We start from the raw sequence: 6,304 nt of genomic DNA on the forward strand, positions 1-6,304 counted from the left end.
GATGGCATGCTTTTAATGAGTTCTAAAAGTTTCATCCATCAATGCATGTCAGCATATGACCCATCAACCATACAGTCAATGTTTTTTTTTATTTTATTTTTTTATATTTTCTATAATAAAAAAGGCCATTGTTGAAATATTAGTCATAAAAAAAACTGAGAACTCTGAGAATTTCAGCTCCAAGAAGGAATGACTTTCAGATGGGAACTGTGGCAGCAGTGACATGAACGGCACAGACGTATTTTAAAATTCAAAAGTGAATTTCCTACAATAAAAATAATAGGAAAGAAAACAGTTTACCTCAGCTACGACCGTAAAACCTGCACAGCTCTCACAACCCGTCAGTTTCAGCACAGCGGGGGATTGTTCTCATCTATTACCACTGCTAGAGGTTTCAGTGAGAAATCTGCCTGTTAGTGGAGATGTGCCTGTTGTGACAAAGACAAAGGAGTTTACTGGTTGAGAAGATAATCTCTGTTTCCTTTTAGCTGTTGCACTAGTATAAAAGAGAAGCTCACAGATTTAAGCAGCACTGGCACCGCTGGCGTTGCTGCATCTGGTTCCAGAAAGTGCAGGTGAGTCAGGTCACAACCCAGACAAATCAGTCATGGAGGAAAACTGTTTTTGGAGAGCAAAACCTTTGGGTTCAGCAGGTCCTGTTTGTGCTGGAATGTGAACCTTTTTAAAAACAAAACTGAATCACAAGACAGACCAGAAAATGAGCCTGATACTTTGAAAAATATCCTTTAGTTCACATGTGTCAAACTCAAGGCCCGCGGGCCACATGTGGCCCGCCATGTCATTTTATAGGCCGATGATTGACTTAAAATAGGTTTTGAGCACGAATTGACTACAAACTACATCTCCCACAATGCATTCCAATTGTTACCAGCCAACATTACGGCTTCTCGCCACTAGAGAGCAGCAGAGTCACCTCAAGCTGCTTATTGATTTTCCCAGCGAATAAAACTGAGACATCGACAAGCTAACATCAAAACGTCCAAGAAAAGAAAAATCGATTTACAAGTAAGACTGTGAATGAAGATGTGTGTGAGTTGGTATCAGGGCGGCAGGTGGCGCTAGACTTTTTTTGTTATCTGTTATCTTGACCAACAACATAAAAAAAATAAAATAAAAAAAAATCGGTCATGTACTATTTTTATCCGTGAAATTACAATCATATTAACATCGGATATTTAGCCGCATTTTATGCGGTTTAGTTAATATTCACTGTGAATCCAGATCCCATCACAAATTAAGCAGATAAATGTATCTACATTTTTCTCGTAGTGACAAAAACCACTGACTGAGGCCCCAATAACTTTTAATAAATTAAATTAAGCGACTTCACTTAAATTAGCATCACTTCACCCGCTGGGGTCTGAACAACTTCCTCCTGGTTCCCATCTGCAGAAAAATCTGCGCTAATTCATCAGTCAGTTGGATCTGTCTGATCCAAACAGATCAACTGAACTCTGTGGGAGTTTCACCCTGCGCGGTCCGGTGTGAGCTTTTACCAGGATTTTTTTTTTTTTTTTTTTTTTGCTGGTTTCGCTTCTCCGAAACGGACAGATGATGTTACGTCTGCAGCTCCTCCAGAGCGCCGCTCTCCTGGGCAACATGAACCCAGAAGGCTCCATTTGTTAAATCCGCTGGATGAGTTACTTCCAGCGGTTTCTTTCTAATTCCGCAGTGGTTGAGCAGTGGACTGCGCATGTTGCAGTCTAATTAACATTTGCGTCGTCATTTATTTCCTCAAGATAAACTGCCGGCTCCTCAAATGGATTAACACAACGTTGAATTCTCTTTAGTTTTCTCTGGTCCGTAATGGAGACTTGAATTTAACGCCCCATTTCAACAAAAGGTTTGTAATGGGCTTCCTAACCATTTTTTGTAAGTATGATTTTATGGACTGAACCATTTTTTAATTGTAAAGTGTTGATTTTATTTTTGAAACCTTATTTATTGTAAAGTGTTGATTTTATTATTGAACCCTTATTTATTTTGAAGTGTTGATTGTCTGAAAGACCTTACACATGAATTGCCCCATATGGGGTTTGAACCGACAACCTCAGCATTACCAGCACGGTGCTCTAACCTGCTGAGCTAACTCACCTACCTTACAAACTATTGGGTTTCCATGGATTTAAGAAGAACTTACATGATCTTACCACAATGAAGATTTGATAAAAGTGCTTATATTCTAATGTTTTTCAAAACAACATACATAATATTTTATTTTCCAGAGATTTTGTATTTTGAAGTGTTGATTGTATTTTTGAAACCTTATTTATTGTAAAGTGTTTATTTTATTTTTGAAACCTTATTTATTGTAAAGTGTTGATTTTATTTTTGAAACCATTTTTTAATTGTGAAGTGTTGATTTTATTTTTGAAACCTTATTTATTGTGAAGTGTTGATTGTCTGAAGGACCTTACACATGAATTGCCTCATACGGGGTTTGAACCGGCGACCTCAGCATTACCAGCACGGTGCTCTAACCTGCTGAGCTAACTCACCTACCTTACAAACTATTGGGTTTCCATGGATTTAAGAAGAACTTACATGATCTTACCACAATGAAGATTTGATAAAAGTGCTTATATTCTAATGTTTTTCAAAACAACATACATAATATTTTATTTTCCAGAGATTTTGTATTTTGAAGTGTTGATTGTATTTTTGAAACCTTATTTATTGTGAAGTGTTGATTTTATTTTTGAAACCTTATTTATTGTAAAGTGTTGATTTTATTTTTGAAACCTTATTTATTGTAAAGTGTTGATTTTATTTTTGAAACCATTTTTTAATTGTGAAGTGTTGATTTTATTTTTGAAACCTTATTTATTTTGAAGTGTTGATTGTCTGAAGGACCTTACACATGAATTGCCCCATATGGGGTTTGAACCGACGACCTCAGCATTACCAGCACGGTGCTCTAACCTGCTGAGCTAACTCACCTACCTTACAAACTATTGGGTTTCCATGGATTTAAGAAGAACTTACATGATCTTACCACAATGAAGATTTGATAAAAGTGCTTATATTCTAATGTTTTTCAAAATAATATACATAATATTTTATTTTCCAGAGATTTTGTATTTTCAAGTGTTGATTGTATTTCACTGATATTTTTTATTTTAATGTGTTAATCTTATTTTTGAATCATTTTTATTTGTAAGTATTGATTTTATTTTTAGCCATTTAGCCAAGTCTCTGTAGAACCATTTGTCTCTGCTAATGACATCTTCAATACAATTTGTTGATCCCAGGCTTAGTTTAAGGACTGTAATGTGAAATTAGGCAAATTAGGTAAAGGTCTGACAGTTTGTTCACCAAGTTACTGTGCTGTCTGAGAGGATCTGTAAGTATTTGACATTGTCCCATGCTCGTTATTAGTCTCTAACAAAATTTGGATCATCTACCAGGAACAGTGGAAAGAGCATGAGTTTCTATAGTGTAGTGGTTATCATGTTTGCTTCACATGTAAAAGGTCTCTGGTTCGAAACCAGACAGAAACAGATTTTGCATGTTCTATTCATCAGAGGCGTTTACTAAAGGTCAACAAGGGTCTGTGGTGTCATGGTCTGTACTCTGAATCCAGACATCTGAGTGCAAACCTCAGCTGTCATTTTCATGTTGCATCTCACATCATCAACTTTGGAACCTCAAACTGAAACAAAGCAGAGAAGTTCAGTTCCTGTAGTGTAGTGGTTATGATGTTTGCTTTACACGCAAAAGGTCTCTGGTTCGAAACCAGACAGAAGCGGTTTTTGTAGGTTCTGCATCTCTTGGGGTGCAGTGAGACAACAAGAGCCTTCCTCTTTGGTGATGGTTCATTTGCCAGTCGGCTTCTTTGAAATCGAAGATACTTTACTTCAATTACCAATTGGCAGTTCTATGGCGTAATGCACATGTGTCAAACTCGTGGCCCCCCAGCATTTTATAGGCCATGGGAACTCAAATGCAATATTTAAAACTTCAATACATAAAATCAGTTATTTAACAATATGAGGTGTTTAATTTATTTTTAACATTGTATTTTTATACATTTATACTAGGGCTGCCCAAGTCTAGTTTTCCAGAGCTACCATCTGCAGCTTTAGATGCATTTCTTCTCTAACTCACCTGGACCATTGACTCATTATAAGCCTCTACAGAACTGAATGAGGGAAGTCAACCTTTTGTCTGGGGTGTTTTAGCAGGGATGCACTCCTGATTTGTACCGTGAATGTGGCCCGTTGAGGGGGGCCAATATGCTGAAGTGGCCCTCGGTGAAATTGAGTTTGACATCCCTGGTTTAGTTGGTCTAAACATGTGGAAATAAAGGAGATTTTGTGAAACAGAAACTGTCATGTCCTTAAAGTATGCCTCGCTTTAGATTCACTCCAATTTTGAGATCAGTATTATTCACAGTGTTCTGTTGGGTCAGAACCGGTGACATTACTTTCTGTAATGTCACCATCTTGCTTCATTTTGTTTTAGACTGAATAATGAACTCATCATTCTTCATGAATGATGAGTTCAACTCAGCATGGAGTTCTGAAATTCCAGTTTGAACCATCCGGCTGCCTTTGGTCAGTCAAGCATCGCAACATGAAAGATTAAATGATATTATTTAGTAACAACGTTGCAGGTCAAAATGGAGGCAAACTGGCCAATATGAGGCTTTGCTTTATAAATACAAAAGAGCAGAGCTACACCAGGCCCCAGCCATGAGTAGATGCAGAATAATCTATATTTAGACATTTAGGTCATTCTGCATTTAACCCATATCTATAAATGCAGTAAATATATTTGAATAATCAAAAGGTTTAAACTAAAGTTTTATTGTTTAGAAACCAAAGGGTAAAACGTATTTCTTTCCCTTCAAGGCAACAATGCCTCATTAGTATTTCTTCTACCTATTTTAATACTTCTGACTCCCTCAGTATTTTATATGAAGGCATCCGCCGCAGTCGGTCAGAGAAATGTGTGCTTTTTTGTTTTACTGCAGAATGTGACAAACAGTATAGAAATGGCGCATTTGAAGTGAAAACCCCAAACGACGGCGTGCCTGAGACTCATGAAAGCCACTTTGATCTCGCATTCATCTCCCCCGTCATGCCCACATTAAACCGCAAACAACACGGAGAACAGCCGAGATACAAATGTGCAGTAATTGGAGCACCTTTTTTGTCATCGGATGAATTATTCATTTCTGGATGTTGCCTCTCCATGTTGTAGTTACCTCGTCTAAAACGGTCCAAGGGGAGATTTATCACTTTGCCTGCTGTCAAATGAGAATACATTAACGTGAGGTTTGTGGATCGTTCAGAGATAAACGCCACATTTATAATGCCCCTGGAGACATGATGGCAGCTGATAACAGGCAGTCTTGATATCGTCACCTATGTGGACTTGAATCTATGCTTAACTTTATTTTTAGGGAAATGCATGCATAGAAGTCCCAGGTGAGAAATGGAGGTGAAATATCTCACAGAAAGCAGAAATTCAGACAGAAACGGACACAATGCTGCAAAACATCCAGAAACTGCAATGAGACATTTCTTAGCTCACCTCACTTTTTTACCAAACTGCACTGATTTGTTTACCTTGAATAGGTTTAGTCAGAACTATCTGAGGAATTATTGTAAATATAAATGTTTCTTAATTCATAGTCTGTTTATTAGATGAGAGCCTAACGGTAAACTGAGCGCTTTGTCCTTTGGCTCAGCTCTCTCCATGACGACAGAGGGCTACAGTGATCTCGATTGATCGGCTGGTACCTGAAAAGAACAAATCATTTTCTGCTTAACTCAAATGTTCATTGTTCATCTTTTCGGCAGAGCACATCCACTGCATGAAATATAAAAAATCTGAGTTATTATCCTCATTCAGCACCGTTAGGATCAAGTGCTCTTTGTCCAGTAATTTCAGTGCCAATGAGTCCACCACCCGCTGTGACAAACGCCTGAAAAACACAGATGGATTCCTCCACGCCTGCATGGATTATTGACAGAAGATAGTTTTTGATGCTGAGCGGTTTCCTCACTGTAACTCTAACTTCTGTCTCAGGAGTCTCACCGACTGTGCAGCTGCTGGGTTAGCCATGAACCAGATCTGGTGGACCGACTTGCTACTTTCTATTCTGACCATCAACAAAGGAGACAGTAATGGACACAGACACAGTGGATCTACGATACTCACCACATTGTGAAAATGCTAATTCACTGTGATGTTAAAAAGGAAGGCCGTTAAATCATCTCAAAACTCTTTCCAGCAGCAGTTCTTGAGTCACTGCAGTGGAAAGGGAGGGATTATT

The 6,304-nt window shown here is 38.1% G+C and overlaps 1 long non-coding RNA gene across 1 annotated transcript; it reads right to left on the bottom strand.

The window, feature by feature from the left end:
* Positions 1–2,344: 2,344 nt before the first annotated feature.
* LOC148161222 (uncharacterized) lies at positions 2,345–3,644 on the bottom strand. The gene is made up of 2 exons (XR_015763131.1): positions 2,690–3,644; positions 2,345–2,398 (listed from the first exon to the last, which is right to left on the bottom strand). It is a non-coding gene; the product is annotated as an uncharacterized LOC148161222 (long non-coding RNA).
* Positions 3,645–6,304: the final 2,660 nt, after the last annotated feature.

The sequence above is a fragment of the Poecilia mexicana genome, unplaced genomic scaffold (genome assembly GCF_051168715.1).
Source record: "Poecilia mexicana isolate PSO_F unplaced genomic scaffold, ASM5116871v1 scaffold_1, whole genome shotgun sequence".
Taxonomy (NCBI): domain Eukaryota; kingdom Metazoa; phylum Chordata; class Actinopteri; order Cyprinodontiformes; family Poeciliidae; genus Poecilia; species Poecilia mexicana.